Below are 14,868 nucleotides of genomic sequence, written 5' to 3'. Positions count from 1 at the left end.
TTAGCAAGGAAAAATATGATTCATCAATTAAAAACAAAAGCAAAAACAAAAACAGAATTCATTGTGTTATGGTCTGAGTAATGCCTGGCTGCTCTCCCCTGATACTGATAAATCAAAGAACAGGGAACTGGTAGAAAGTTCATTTCTGAATTCGAATGCAGGGAGCAGAGCCAGACTCAAGGTCTTTCTAAAATGGTTCTGTCCATCCTTCAGGCCTCACAGTACACTTTTATAGTCTAGAGTTGTCAGTACGTATACTTTAGCTAAGTGACCAGCAGAACATTGTATAGAACTTAAGTTACATCTACATTGTACATTTAGATAGTGACATTTAGAGTAAAAGAAATTTACAAGGCCTAGGACATCATGCATTACAAAAGTTATGCAAATCACAAAACTTAGGATTACATTGATACTATATTGTTCAAACATCTGACTATTAAGAATGGGAGTAAGTAGGGATGTACATCTTTAGGTACAGTCTGAAGGGAAAGCAAGGAACCCCTGAAGCTACTTACTGGGAGTACATAGAAGACAAAGGGACTCTCAGTAATGTGTTCAGGAATGTGCAGGAGGGCTTGAACCATTGTCATGCCCTTCTCTAGGGACTGTGGCAACAGGGATGGACATTAGTGGGTCTCTGTATCATTTATATCAATGTAACTTTTATTAAAATTAACCTAAATTTATTCTGAGACAAAAAACTTAAATAGAATTTTGAATGATATATCCTTTATGTTGATCAAATGGTGTCATCTGGTCTATTCCAGCCCTCATGGAAATTTATCAAACAAAGAAAAATAGGCAGCACATTTACAAGCAAGTTGGCTTCACTACGGTATCTCAAGGTATTTACTGGCATTCTGGATTATGAGGTGATCTTGCTCTAAAGATAAAAATTAGATTTTATTTTGTATTCAATTTGCGCTTAAGGTCACTTTGAAGGTGATTCACGGTCTCTCACTCTATTGCATTCTGGGCTCCCTGAAGTATACCAAGTAACATGAAATGAATAGCAAGAAACCCATTAGCACATGTCTTATCAATACTCTATAATTAGAAGCAATGTGTTATAGTGACAATAGTTTGAGTTTTGGAAGCAGAGGATGGGATTAAAATGCGGATCTGCCACTTAGTAGAGGAGTCACCTTAGACATCATACACAATCTCTGAACTTTAAAGACCCTTACATAAGAAAAAGAGATCATGTGTTCTTTGTGTAATATTTTGTATATAGATTTTTCTTTGTAATGATTCTATTGCTCTGGACCTACTTTTTTATTACTTATTTTGAGTTGGAAATCTTTATACTTTACACATGGCGGTGTTAACCTTAAAAAAAAAACAAAACAAAAACTTGCTATAGAGTGTCCTTAGGATGTGATAAACAAAATTATTTAACCACTCTCTTTTTGGTGCACTTTTGAGTGGTCTTCATGTTTTACTGTTAAAAATACATACTGCCAACATGAAAATATATTTGTACAGATTACTTTGAAGTAGGAATGATGAAAATGCTGAGGAGTTTATGGTAGAAAATGTAGCCTCATTATTCATCAGAAATGGAACATTGTCTTTTTGCAATTGCATGGAAATCTCTTGGTTTTTGTGAAAAGCAATGGTAGGCCAAGTCGAGCAGCTAATTCTGCCATCAGGCACAGTTAATCTCTTGTATTTTGTGAGTCCATCTTTTGAACCAAAGCATAGCAACTGTTCTTCTAGAAAGCCCTTCCTCCTTATCCTCCCCCCTTCCCAATATATACAAGTAACTTTGTCTAGATTAGATATAGATTGTTTCCACTTGGATTTATTTAGTCACTGAGAACAGTTAATTCGGTCTGTAACTTTTCCTTTTCTCCTGAGAGAAAGTGCCGTTAAAGAACTCAAGTCGGGCTTGGTCGCTCAGCCTGTAATCCCACGGCTTTGGGAGGCTGAGGTGAGTGGATTGCCTGAGCCCGTGGGGTCGAGACCTCTGGGCAGCAAGACCTCATCTCTACAGTAAATCAAAAAATCAGCCGGGCGTGGTAGCTTGCGCCTGTAATTCCGGCTACTCGGAAGGCTGAGGCGGAAGGATCGCCGGAGCCCAACAGGTCGAGGCTGCGGTGACCGGGAGTGGCCACTGCACTCCAGTCTGGGTGACAGAGTGAGACTCCAACTCAATAAAAAAAAAAGAACTCAAAAAAAGTCTTGTAACTCAAAGAATAGTATAGTCTGTTATCCTATCTTCTGATTTCCAATTAAGTCTCAGTTTTCAGTTTTCAGTCATTTCAGTTTTCAGATCAGCAACAAAAATAGTGGATAAGGCACTTGTGAAATTAGTACCCTCACTGAGATCAGGGTATTTTCAGAAGGTGGGAGTTAATGATGTATATCTGAAATCAGAGATTAATTTATACTTGATCTCTAATCCTTTTTTTTTTTTTTTTTTGAGTTGGAGTCTCACTCTATTGTCCAGACTGGAGTGCAGTGGCCGCTGCCGGTCACTATAGCCTCGACCTGCTGGGCTCTGGTGATTCTTCCCCCTCAGCCTTCCAGGTAGCTGGAACTACAGGCGCATGCTACCACACCTGGTTAATTTTTTGGTTTATTGTAGAGAGGAGGTCTCACCAAGTTGCCCAGGTGGGTCTCGAACCCTCATGCTCAGGCAATCCGCTCACCTCAGCCTCCCAAGGCGCGGGATTACAGGCTGAGCCACCGAGCCCGACTTCTTTTTTTTTTTTTAGGATTGGATTTTTGACCAATCCGTTTTTACATGCATAATCTCAGAATGTCATTCTATGAAGCATGGAACTCTCTGTGGTCAAATGTCAATCACTATATTTGGTATCATTTTAAACACATTTATATTGCTTTTAAAAATAAATACATTTTAGCATCTGCAGATCTCACAAGGAGTTGAGTTAATTGAAAGATGTCAGGATATCCTAGACTATACATTCTTAGGATGACCTTATATTCTTTAGCGAACTTCTGTTCTTTTTCTTAGGAGGGTTAGGAAACTTCTTAACTAGACTATGTGACTCTAATCTAAACCAAGATTTGTAGCTATAAAACCATGAGGTTAGATATCATCTCTACTTATATTATCAGCCACTGAGATGGACGATCATCTATTTAGAGGAGGGCCCCATGAAGGTTCTGGAAATAGGGAGAAAGGACAGACTAAGGGAGAGAAAGTTAATTTAAGGACGGCCAGGAAGAAGACTGATCAGAGTGAGGTTGGAAAAAAGGGAGGAGTGCTTAAGTGTGGATTTTAGGTACTCTACACTTTTGCTACCTTTACAAAGGCATGCTTAAGGGAAAAAATTTTACAAATTTTCAAAGTTTTAGAGGACTCTTCAAAAAATAAAAAGAATGTTGATTATTGAACATTTGAAATTTTTAACCTTTTCTTCTCCTAAGGCATCTCACAAAAAGATTATTTTCTTCATATTCCTCATTCCCCTATTGTCATCAGTAAGGTTCAAAATTGTCCTTGATAAAATTCTGCCATAATTTAAGAACCTGGACAACAACCCACCGGTTCATTGAAATGACCAGGCAATTCATTCAAATTAAGAGAATCTGAACATCAGGCCCTGGGTCCACCCTCACTGTCTCTACCATCAGTACTCCAAATGCCTGTCTTATCCATGGGTGATCCACTAAGTAGGGACACAAAGCATATAAGAAAGCGTACACCCAGAACAATGAAGATGGAAGAATAAAAGCTTAGAAGATGCTTTCACACAAGGGAACAGAGCACTGGTCCAGAGCAGGACTAACCCTACTGCCTAGTCACTGGGATTGCGAGAGAGCATGGAATGATCCACGCTGAGTACCAAAAAACCCATTTCTAATCTGAGTCATGCCATCAACACTGAGGAATGGAAATCAGCCAGAATAACACTGGCTAAACCGTTACTAAAAAATGCCAAGCATGGAAACTTAGAAGGAAGATAGAACTTTTAATGAGGTCCAGCAAGAGGGATCAGATGCTGTTCATCTGGTTTTAGGAATAATTAGTCAAAAATGGTTCTTGTGCATTCACTGCCGTTGTTTGGGCAATTTGGATTACGTCAACAGCGTGGGGAGGAATAATCAGGCTGGAGATCACATGCAAGAAGGGATGGGAGGAAGAGACAACGGCAAAGACCAAGCACATGCAACAGCCATGGTGAAAAATTCAGCCATGTTGAAAAACCTTCAACATCTTTTGAAGGGCTAAATGAGTGAAAATATCTGTTCAATGAAGAAATGAAATAATGAACATTAACAAGAGAAGCAAAAACAAAATGCAACAAGATTTCTCAGGAGTGAACCGTCACTTCTACCAGCGTGGTTTACAAATGTTTCCTGAAATAGTTCCACATGAATTACAAATTAAAGGATAGGGAGAGTTTAGGAGATCTGAGAAAAGAAAAGGACATTTAGTAGAGAGAGGAGAGTATAAATAATGACCAAAAAGTGCGAAAAGATAGGAAGGCATAGGGAACGATAAATAACACACTTCCTAGGTCTGTTATCTTTAAGGTTAATGTATAAAATAAGTTGGAATGAAATAAGAGAGTACCTTGAGTTCCTATATAAGGATTCTAGTTATTGCCATCTTATATGTCTCTGACACGACCTCTCAGTTAGGTAGGATTCATATTGTTAGCAAGAAGCCATTTTGCTAATTTTGTTGTTGAGAATGTAAGTTGTAGTTTGCTTCAGTTACCAAAAGGTGGCAAAGTTATGTGCCTGGTAGGAGTTTTAAACCACCAGACTGATTTCGTTCAGTCTGTGTCAACACACATGCACATGCAATATAACAATGGGCAAAAGCCACATTGAAGTTTTCAGGACTGAGTGTTGATCTCTGTTCTTGGCAATTCTACAGCATCACAGCTTGCAATATTATGAATCATACCCTCGCCTTTTCATTTTATTCTTTATTTAGTACTATAATTATCTAAATGAGCTTTGAAATTATGAGTTGAAGCTTCAGACTCGTCTCTGATTCTGCTATTCCCAGTATAAATTTGGTTCAATACTTTACATGTCTTAAAAAGAAAAGAGCGATGTAATTTTTAAGATATAGTTCAAGTTCTTTTTTTTTTTTTGAGTTGGAGTCTCACTCTGTCGCCCAGACTGGAGTGCAGTGGCCGCTCCCGGCCACCGCAGCCTCGACCTGCTGGGCTCCGGCGATCCTTCCTACTCAGCTTTCCGAGTAGCCAGAATTACAGGCGCGCGCTACCACGCCCGGCTAATTTTTTGATTTATTGTAGAGATGAGGTCTCGCCTGCCCAGGCGCGTCTCGAACCCGCGGGCTCAGGCAATCCACTCACCTCAGCCTCCCAAAGGCGCGGGATTACAGGCTGAGCCACCGAGCCCGGCTTAGTTCAAGTTCTTATCACCTTACACCTTCTCAAGGAAGAACCACTGTCGTGAAACTAGATTTCTTTTCTCTGTGTGTTTCTGTATCTATTACTTACATTTGTCAATGCCCTCTAAACAAAGATCACCAGGAAGACTCCTCTATTTGAATAATTTGGATGTATTTCACTTTCATAGAAAAGTGTGGAGCGTCTTAGAGAATGTTAGAAAGGATTTATTACAACTTTGGATGGGTGTTAGGTGAGTTTGGGTGGGATTCAAGGAAGTAGGGTTTTGCTTTGAATTGCTTACTGTTAGAAAGCAGTGGTAATTCTATTATTGAATATCTTAACAAATACCCAAAAGAGGGGAAGAATAGGGCAAGGGGTAATTGGTAAAGCTGTTGTAATTGCAAAGCTGCAATTGGTAAAGAAGCAACAGTCACTTGTATTAGCCAGGTTAGGTGATGGTTGAACATGCTTGTGTTTTGGACACTATTTCTGGTTTGCCTTTGTCTAATATGAATTCAGAATTATTTTTATCTCGGCTCATAATGATCATAAAGTGGCCTTGTCTGATGCTGATGTTCTGGGAAATTATTTATGGGCAATAAAAGAATGTAAAGGCTATAAGTCTCATAAAGTTGAGTTCCAGGCCAGCCCTTGGTAATATTGGTAATATTAGCCGTCCTTTAAAAAAAACAAAACCCTGCGCTACTATGACATGAAGTTATTCTCTTTAGTTTTACTTTTCACGTCAGGTCTTTAGTTTACCTGATTTTGCATGTGTGCGTGTGCATGTGTGTGTATGTGTGTGTGTGTGTGTGTGTGTGTGTGTGTGTGTGTGTGTGTGTGTGTATGTGTGTACTTCAAGGTAGGAAACGATTTTTCCTTTTTAACCATATGGTTAGTCAATTGTCCACTTTTCCCCTTCTGATATTTAATTTTACTTCATGTCTAGCTCTAGTTTGCATATATACATGGATTTATTTCTAGGCTCTATATTTTCTGATGTTCTTCAACTCGCTTACCACCATGGCAGTGTCATAATGTTTTGTTTTTTTTTTAATTTTTAAATTTAAAAATTTTTTTTCATTCACACATGTCAAGGGCTGCTTTTTTCGTATATTTATATGTGTACGTCTATATGCACACACGTATATGTATATATAATTTAGGTGACATATTTTTGTATTTTTGTGCTTACATTTATATAAATGAGATAAAGTGGCATGCGTGATCTTTATTCAGGTGCTTTTAAAAATGTTCATTTTGATACGTCCAGTTCATATCTTTTAACTGTGTATATGGTATTTCATTGTACAGATACACCACACCTAATCATCTAGAGATAGATAGTCAATTTAATTATGCTGTTTTGCTGTTATAGGTACTGCTGTCTAAAAGTATAGATACAAATATCTTTTTACCTACATGCGTATGGTTTTCTCTAGGGTGTTTACTCCAAAGCAAATTTACTAGATTCCATAGGAAGTTATTTCAACTTTACATAGAATTGTCAAGTTGATCTTCAGAACATAATAGTGTACATTTTTACATTGTCCTATATCGTTGGAGAGTTGTGTTTTCTTATCTCTTTCGACAGAATTTGTTATCATTCTTAAATTGTCCCAGTCATCTGGGTATGCATTGGCATCCCCTTGTTATTTTAGTATGCTTTTCTATCATTATTAGTGAACCTGCATATTTTAATATGTAACTTTTGGCCATTTGATATTTCTAATTTTGTATATAGCTTATTTGTATTATTTGGTCTGTTTTCCTTTAAGAGAAAGCCTTTGCTTATTGATTTGTAGTGTTTTTAATGTGTTTTGGGTTCTAGCAATTTGTACAATCTATGACTCATTTTTTTCCCTTTTAATGGAGTTTTCTCACCCAGAAATTTTTAATTTTCATGTGATCAAATTTATTAGTCTTTTTCTTTATTGGTAATATTAGCTATCCTTTAAAAAAAAACCAAAACCCTGTCCTACTATGACATGAAGTTATTCTCTTTAGTTTTATTTTTCACATCAGGTCTTTAGCTTACCTGATTTTGCGTGTGCGTGTGTGTGTGTGTGTGTGTGTGTGTGCGCGCGCGTGTGTGTGTGTGTGTGCGCTTCAAGGTAGGAAACGATTTTTCTTTTTTAACCATATGGTTAGTCAATTGCCCACTTTTCTCCTTCTGATATTTAATTTTACTTCATGCCTTGCTCTAGTTTGCATATATACATGGATTTATTTCTAGGCTCCATATTTTCTGATGTTCTTCAACTTGCTTCCCACCATGGCAGTGTCATAATGTTTTTTTTTTTTAATTTAAAAAATTTTAAAATAATAATGTTTTAATTACACTTTCTTCTTCTGCTTCTTCTTCAAACCTGACTTAGCTATTTGTAGTTTTTTATGTTTCTGTGTTACTTAATGCTCATCATAGTGTCTTTCTTATGATCCCTTTTGTAATTCAATTACAATTGCATTTAGTTTATACGATTGGGAGAAATATCCACCTTTAAAAACTGAACTTTTTTTTAGCCGGGCTCGGTGGCTCAGCCTGTAATCCCGCACTTTGAGAGGCCGAGGTGAGTGGATTGCCTGAGCCTGTGGGTTCGAGACCCGCCTGGGCAACTTGGTGAGACCTCATCTCTACAGTAAATTAAAAAAAAAAAAAATTAGCCTGGCGTGGTAGCACGCGCCTGTATTTCTGACTACTTGGAAGGCTGAGGTGGAAGGATTGCCGGAGCCCAGCAGGTCGAGGCTGTGGTGGCCGGGAGCGGTCACTGCACTCCAGTCTGGGTGACAGAGTGAGACTCTAACTCAAAAAAAACCCCCAAAAACGGAGCTTTTTAAAATTAGTGAACATGATATATTATCTTCTTTTATGTAAAATACTTAAGTTCTTCAATGATTTTATAATTTTCTCGATAAAGTCTTACAATTTTTTAGACTTAGCCCAAAATAGTTATTAATAATATTACATATTAGTTTTTGGGTTTTTTTTGTTTTTTTTTTTTTTGAGTTGGAGTCTCACTCTGTCACCCAGACTGGAGTGCAGTGGTCGCTCCTGGTCACTGCAGCCTTGAACTGCCGGGCTCTGGTGATCCTTCCGCCTCAGCCTTCCGAGTAGCGAGAATTACAGGCATGCGCTGGTTTTACTTTTATATATTGATCTTGTGTGCAGCAATATTGCAGAAGTTTCATATTTGCTGATATGTAATGTATATTCTTTCAGATATGCTGTAATAGGCTAACTATCTTTGTGAGTGATGACAGCTTTGTCTTTTCCAGTTCTTATATATTCAATTTAGGTTACTGTCTTATTTTCAGAAGCAAACATTCCAGTTTTTTCCAGAATTTAAAGCAAATGCTTTATATGATGCACTCTGCAGTATGCTATTTCTTATATATCCTTAGTAGATAATCTTTAACAGGTTAGGATAATTTTCATCTATTTCTGGCTTCCTAAAAGTTTTATTTTCCCCATTAATGCACACTGAACTTTACCAAGTTTTTTTTTTTATTGCATAATGCCTTTGTATAATGCATTTTGGTCTTAAATCTGTTACACTGAGATTTTCTAATGTTAAACTATCTTTTTATTTAGATATTAAGCCATCCTTGAATTCTTCTTGGTTATTATAAATAAAATCAAATATATTTTTCTTTCTTATTTGTCTTTGCTATTGAGGTTTATCTATTACCATTGCATTGGATTGCAAGATTTTCTCTCTATTCTGTAGCAATTTGTTTAAAATATAAATTATATTTTCTTAAAGTTTTCATAGAGTTCTCATTTAATATTCTCTGGACCTGGCTGTTTATTCATCAATGGGTAAATTTTCCACTATGAATTCATTGTTTAAACAACTCAGAGTTGCTATTTTCTTTTTGAAATGATTGAAATTTTCATTTCATTAACATTTTCAAATATATTTAAGACATTGTTTTTAGGGTTCTCTTATTTTTTCAAAAGTTTTATCATGGTTGTATTTTACTATGTTTAATACTAGTTTGCTTTTCCACAGTTGTTCTTGATTACTTGCAGTGTTTGGCACATGTATGAGAGTTTTCAAAATACTAGATTTAAAATACTTTTCTTGTATGTTTAGTTTTTAAAATTGTATTAATTACTCTTTTTTCCTTTTATTTATTGTGTTCCATGGCTTTTGCTTGACTCTGCTCTCTTAATTTTGAATGCGTTCCTTTCTAAAATGTGCTACAAGTCCCTAAATTTTCTAGTACTGTTTAATCTGCATTCCCCTACATTTTGGTGGATACATTTTTTCACTGAATTTTAGTTACAAATATATTGTCAAGTTCATTATTAATTTTTCTTTAGTTCACACATGATTTAGAATTTTTGACTTAAATAATTTTTATTATCCTTTCATTACTGATTTATTTGCCTGCATTTTGATCACATGATATTACTGATATTGTCTAAATTTTTTTGGCAGTTGTTACCAAACACTAGTAGGGGGTCAGTATACGCCTGTTGCTTGCCATATAGAAAGACAATTACTGAGGCAGCAAGCATTGTTGGGGGAAAAGGCTTTATTAGTTTGTAGGTGACATCAGTGAGAGAGACAGAAGCTAAAACTCAAATCGGCCCACCTCCCTGACTAAAGTTAAAAATTGATATATTCAGGAAGGAAAACAGGCAGGGAGGAGGAATTGGTCAACAGGCAACAGGTAGTCCATTGAGGGGTCTAGCAATTCATTGTAGCCACATGGGGAGAAACATATTAGGAAGAGATTAGGAAGAAGAAACAGTCAACAGGCAACAGGTGTGTTTCATTGTACAAATGTAAGTTTCTTAAACTTTGGTTCTGTGGCATTGAGCTTTTTGGACAATTGGTCTCGTTTTGTTGTTGGGGCTTATTTTACAGCTTAGTACTTGATTGATGTCTACAAATGTTTTATACACACTGTTTGAAAAACAATGTATTTATTCTAATTGTTGTACCAAGTTTCATATATGTTCATTGAATGCACTTGTGTTTTTTTGTTTGTTTGTTTTTTGTTCTCTACAATAATGGTTTTTGTCTGTCAATATTTCATTGTGGTATTGGTCTTTATTGACATTAACTATCAACTTTCATTAGTTTTAACTGGCATACACTTTTTCCCATTTATTTAGTTTCACTTGTTTTCTTTTATCATTTTATAGTTATGCCTTATAAATTGATATAGAAGGATTTTCAAAATTCAGTGAGAAGCAAGGATAATCTGATATTTATTTTGATTTTTGATAATTTGGCTTTATTTCTCTCATCTTATTGCTACTCTACTGTTATGGTTTTCCCTTTTCCTCTTTTTTCCACACATACGCACATACAATATGTGTGTATGTGTGTTTTTTTGGGGTTGGAGTGTCACTCTGTTACCCAGACTGGAGTGCAGTGGCATGCTCATGGCCACTGCAGGCTAGACCACCTTGAGCTCAGGTGATCCTTCTGCCTCAGATTTCCAAGTAGCTGGAACTACAGGCACGCACCACCACATCCAGCTAATTTTTTGATTTATTGTAGAGACAGAGTCTTGCCAATTTGCCCAGGTTGGTCTCGAACCCCTGGACTCAGGCAATCCTTTCACCTCTACCTCCCAAAGTGCTGGGATTACAGGTGTGAGCCACTCACCTGGCCCCTTATTGTGTTTCTTGATATATTTAGAAGTTCTTACATGTTTACATTTTTAACATGCACCAATGACTTGACAACGTCTTATTTTAATCAGCATCTCAAATTTTTTTTCTCAACCATAGAAGGATCTTTGGTTCAGTGTTCTTATCCCTATAGAACATACTTATGTAGTCCCTTCATTAAGGCTCTGTGAATTATACATTCCTTCAGGCCTGGTTAGTCTGTAATGTTTCTTCCTCACTCTTAAGTAGCAATTTAGCTGACTTTATGATTCTAGCTTGACAGTTACTTTGTTTCAACACTTTAAAGACATTATTTCATTTTCTGCTGGATTAGGTTTGTTGCTTGAAAAGTCTTCCTTCAGTCTAATTGTAATATTCTTGCCGATATTGTGAATATTTTCTTTGACTGTTTTTAAGATATTTTAAATTTGATATTTAGTACTTTCCTATAATGAGTAACGTTGTGGAAACATTTTTTTTTGGCTAGGTATTGTGCTTCTTAAATCCAAGACTTGGTAAATTTTGTTAACCAGGTGAAAGTCTAAGCCTTTATTGCTTTTGATATTGTCTTTGCCTGTTCTCCACGTTTTGGAACTTCTGTTACCTATGTATAGAATCTCTTTATTCTGACCTTCAAGACTCTTAACGTTGTTCTTGTATTTTCCAGCTTATCTTTTTGTGCTGTATCCTGAGTGATTTCCTCAGATGTTTCAATTTACTTATTCTCTTGTGTGCTTTGTCTAAATCGCTGTTTGACAGATTTATTAAGGCTTTTTAAAGAGTAAAACAAAAATTATATAAAATGCACAAATCATAAGAGTACAGCTCAATTAATTCCCAACATGTGAACACATCCACATAACCACCTAGATTAAGATCTAGAATTTTATCAGTACCTAAGAGGTCTACCTCATATCCATCCTAATCTACCCTCCTTAATATAAACACTATCTTTACTTATATCAGCAGTGCTTAATTGTGTCTGGTTCTGAGCTTTTAGTAAACACAATTGCAAAGTATGTACTCTTCTGTGTCTGGTTTCTACCGCTTAATGTTATCCTTGCGAGACTTTCATTTTGTTAAATGTAGTGGTAATTCAATCATGCTAATCTATGGTATTTCATTGTATGGGTATACTACAATTTATTTTTTCATCACAACATTAATGAATTTTTGTGGTATTTCCAGGTTTTGGATACTGTGATCAGTGCTACTTTGAACACTTCTGATGCACATAAATATATGTAAATTCTGAAATTGTATATTCCCTAAAAGTCAAATTGCTGAATCACAGGGTTTAGATATATTCAGATTTACTAGCTAATGTCAAAGAGTTTTCCAATTTAAATACCTTTCTGCAGTGTATGGGAGTTTCATTTGCTCAGTTATTTTCCACAGAATTTAGTATTGCCTGTCTCTTTCATTTTACCACTTTGTCTCAAAGAACTTCTAAATTTGTAAAGAAATTTGAAATCAATAGTAGATATTTTTTAATCTTTTAAATTTGTCACAGAAAGATTTCATCTAGAATAACAATTTCCATCATGATAAATGGTGCTTTAGGAATGCTAGGTTTTTAGCTCCAGTCAGGTTGGCCATCACCAATAACTCAAAAAAACCCCCCAAAAAACAGATGCTGGAGAGGATGTGGCAAAAAGGGAACACTTCTACACTGTTCGTGGGAGTGTAAACTAGTACAGTCTCTGTGGAAAACAGTGAGGTGATTCCTAAAAGATCTAAAAATCTACCTTCCGTATGAACCTGCAATCTGCCTACTGGGAATATACCCAGAGAGAACTCAAATCACTCTACGAAAAAGATACCTGCACACATTTGTTTATCGCAGCATTGCTCACAATAGCAAGAACCAACCATGGTGCCCATCAAAAGAGGACTAGATTTTTAAAAATGTGGTACATATACATGATGGAATATTACCCAGCCATAAAGAAGAACAAAATCATGAACTTCACAACAACCTGAATGGGCTTAGAGTCTATAATACTGAGTGATCTTTCTCAGAAACAGAGAACTGAGTATCACATGTTCTCACTCATAAGTGGACCTTGAACAACTATTGTAATACTATAAGGAAAGAATTGGCAGGAGCGGGAAACTACAGGAGGTGGGGGGTGGGTAGATGGGATTGACAGTAGTGGGAAACTGCCAGGGGAGGCGGGGCACACCTCATCAACAAGGGTACCTGCATAATGAACATTTGTATATCTAATCCTGACTCCTACCCCATGTTTTTAAAATAAAAAAATTAAAAGTAAAAAAAAAAAAAAAAAAGGAATGTTAGGTTAAATATTGGATTTATTGGAATTTTAAACAAGCGAATGGCCTTTGCCTTATTGCTTTTTCCACTATAAAATATATTTGACAGTATTTGTGCTGTTTCTAAAAAGAAACTTCATGAAAGGACCATGGAGTTGCTACAACTATTCAAAATATACGTGATAAGTAAATGATATTGGTATCATCTCTAGTGTATGAGAATGTTGAAAGAAGACAAATAACTTAATTGTGTTCTTTGTCAATGCTTGTTGGTCGATCATGGAACAGTTTTACAAAGATTTACAGTTCTCTTCATCTCAATTTAAGATTTTTTTTAAAAACAAAAGTAATTCTTGCTAAATATTCAATAATATTTTGTCAGGGACAAAAATGGCAATGTGATTTATATTTTGTTATCAAAATCACACTGAACTGCATTTTAATAAATTAACTGAAAGCTCTAAGGAAAGGAAAACCTTATTTTTTATTTAGTTAGATAAATACAAGAATTTATTTTAAAATGAAAACCTTTCATGACATAAATAATATTAACTTTATGCATTTTTCTAATATGTACAAATGTTTAGAAAAATTTCAATAAGTCACAAAATTAGCTGGGCATGTTAGCACATGCCCGTAGTTCCAGCTACTTGGAAGGTTGAGGCGGAAGGATCACCGGAGCCCAGCAGGTTGAGGCTGCCGTGACCCTGACCTTGCCACTGCCCTCTAACCTGGGAGAAGGAGTGAGAACCCGATTCAAAAAAAAAAAAAAAATTAATTGTAGTCAGCACAACAATATTATGTAAATTGGTTATAAAACCTAGAAAAAATATTTGATCAACAATTTTTGCTATTGATAAATTTAGAGTTGCTTTTCAATTATGCAATACCCGAGTGAAATTGATGTTAAAACTAAGTGGACACAAAAGTTAATTTGCTTATCTTAGACAGATGTATGTTTAAACGTAGTTTTGAAACTGATGCCGGGCTCGGTGGATCAGCCTGTCATCCCAGAGCTTTGGGAGGCCGAGGTGAGTGGATTGCCTGAACCCGTGGGTTCGAGACCTGCACGGGCAACTTGGTGAGACCTCGTCTCTACAGCAAATTGAAAAATAAGCTGGGCATGGTAGCATGCACCTGTAGTCCCGGCTACTTGGAAGGCTGAGGCGGAAGGATCGCCAGAGCCCAGCAGGTCGAGGTTGCAGTGGCTGGGAGCAGTCACTGCACTCTGAGACTCTAATTAAAAAAACAAAAAAGAAACTGATATGCTTTTGCTTAAAAACCAAATCGATTGTTCTAAAAAAAGTTGAATCAGTGTAAATATTAGTGTAGGTGAATATTGTAGATATTAAAGGATGATGATATTTTGATACTCAATTTAGTTATTAGGAAACTTTCAAGTAGGGTTGCAATAACTTGGGAACATGAAACTATTTTCCACTGTAAATTCTGTGAAGTATAAGTACAGAAAGTATTTCTGATGAAAATTTAACATCCATATTGAGATGCGCTGTAAGTGTAAAATACCAGATTTTGAAGACTTATTAAAAAAATAATGTGAAGTATCTCCTTTATAAAACAAGTTTTGAAGACTTATTAAAAAAAATAATG

The sequence above is a fragment of the Carlito syrichta genome, unplaced genomic scaffold, assembly GCF_000164805.1.
Source record: "Carlito syrichta isolate Samal-C Ts95f unplaced genomic scaffold, Tarsius_syrichta-2.0.1 Scaffold308237, whole genome shotgun sequence".
NCBI classification, from domain to species: domain Eukaryota; kingdom Metazoa; phylum Chordata; class Mammalia; order Primates; family Tarsiidae; genus Carlito; species Carlito syrichta.
This window is presented reverse-complemented; position numbering follows the sequence as displayed.